Source organism: Sapajus apella, unplaced genomic scaffold, assembly GCF_009761245.1.
Source record: "Sapajus apella isolate SASKATOON/1434 unplaced genomic scaffold, GSC_monkey_1.0 scaffold4238, whole genome shotgun sequence".
Lineage (NCBI taxonomy): Eukaryota > Metazoa > Chordata > Mammalia > Primates > Cebidae > Sapajus > Sapajus apella.
The window spans coordinates 1-2141 of NW_022441164.1; the positions used below are offsets into that span (position 1 = coordinate 1).

A 2141-nucleotide genomic window follows, 5' to 3' on the forward strand; every position below is an offset into this window, starting at 1 on the left:
AGAAAAGAACTTTCAATCCAGAATTTTACATCTAGCCAAACTAAGCTTCATAAGTGAAGGAAAAATAAAATCTTTTGTGAACAAGCAAGCACTCGGAGATTTCATCACCACCAGGCCTGCTTTACAAGAGCTTCTGAAAGAACCACTACACATAGAAAGGAACAACCAGTACCAGCCTTTCTAAAAAATACCAAAAAGTAAAGAGCATCAACATAATCAAGAATTTACATCAACTAATAGGCAAAACAGCCAGCTAACATTAAATGGCAGTATTAAACTTACATATATTGTTATTAATTCTAAATTTAAATCGACTAAATCCCCCAATCCAAAGACACAGACAGGCAAAAAGCTAAAACCCATGGGTATGCTGCATCCAGACCTATCTCACATGCAAGGATGCACAAAGACTCAAAACAAAGGGCTGGAGAAAGATTTATCAACCAAATGGAGAGCAAAAATAAATAAATAGAAAGCAGGAGTTGGCCTTCTTTGCTGCGTTTACTGTGAGAATGAAGACCATTCTCAGCAATCAGACTGTCGACATTCCAGAAAATGTCGACATTACTCTGAAGGGACGCACAGTTATTGTGAAGGGCCCCAGAGGAACCCTGTGGAGGGACTTCAATCACATCAATGTAGAACTCAGTCTTCTTGGAAAGAAAAAAAAGAGGCTCCGGGTTGACAAATGGTGGGGTAACCGAAAGGAACTTGCTACCGTTTGGACTATTTGTAGTCATGTACAGAACATGATCAAGGGTGTTACGCTGGGCTTCCGTTACAAGATGAGGTCTGTGTATGCTCACTTCCCCATCAACGTCGTTATCCAGGAAAATGGGTCTCTTGTTGAAATCCGAAATTTCTTAGGTGAAAAATACATCCGCAGGGTTCGAATGAGACCAGGTGTTGCTTGTTCGGTATCACAAGCCCAGAAAGATGAATTAATCCTTGAAGGAAATGACATTGAGCTTGTTTCAAATTCAGCGGCTTTGATTCAGCAAGCAACAACAGTTAAAAACAAGGATATCCGGAAATTTTTGGATGATATCTATGTCTCTGAAAAAGGAACTGTTCAGCAGGCTGATGAGTAAGACCTTAGAGTTGTCCAGCTACAGAAAGACAAGATGTCTATCATAGCTAGGCATACTTGTGATACTTAAACGATGCAATAAAAGACCTATTAATTTGGAACTTTTTCTTAAAAAAAAAAAAAAGAAGCAAAGAAGGATATTACATAATGATAAAAGGATCAATGCAACAAGAAGAGCTAAAGATCCTAAATATATACGCACTCAATACAGGAATACCCAGGTATATAAGACTTATAAAGAGACTTAGACTCCCACACAATAATAGTGGGACACTTCAACATCAATATTAGACAGATCAATGCGACAGAAAATTAACAACGATATCCAGGATTTGAACTCAGACCCGGAACAAGTAAACTTAATTAACATTTATAGAACTCTCCACTTTAAATACACAAAATATACACTCTTATCAGTACCACATCACACCTATTTACAGGTTTAAATGAAATATTGGTTGGCTGCTTGTTTGTTATTTTCTTCCCTCATTTTTTTTTTCATGTCTCTACTATTAAGCACAATTATAGGCATACCCATTTTTAGACTGCATTCTAGCCCGGGCAATAAAGCAACACCCCCGTTCTCTCTCCCTCCTCCTCTTTCTCTTTCTTCCTCTCCTTCATTCTTTTTATTCTTTTTTTTCTTTCTTTCTTTTTTTAGAAAAAATAAAAAATAAATAAATAAATAAGAAAAAGAAATATCATGCAACAATTAAAAAAAAATGTAAGGCCGGGTGCAGTGGCTCAAGCCTGTAATCCCAGCACTTTGGGAGGCCGAGGCGGGTGGATCACGAGGTCAAGAGATCGAGACCATCCTGGTCAACATGGTGAAACCCCGTCTCTACTAAAAATACAAAAAACTAGCTGGGCATGGTGGTGCGTGCCTGTAATCCCAGCTACTCAGGAGGCAGAGGCAGGAGAATTGCTTGAACCCAGGAGGCGGAGGTGGCGGTGAGACGAGATCGCACCATTGCACTCCAGCCTGGGTAACATGAGTGAAACTCTGTCTCAAAAAAAAAAAAAAAAAAAGAAAAAGGGGGGTATTTTTTTT

General features: G+C 38.7%; 1 pseudogene across 1 annotated transcript; it reads left to right on the forward strand.

Annotated features, from left to right (window-relative positions):
- The first annotated feature begins 485 nt into the window (after positions 1-485).
- Positions 486-1192, forward strand: LOC116547704 (annotated as a pseudogene). Its single transcript, XR_004267146.1, has one exon. The product of XR_004267146.1 is annotated as a 60S ribosomal protein L9 pseudogene (transcript).
- Positions 1193-2141: the final 949 nt, after the last annotated feature.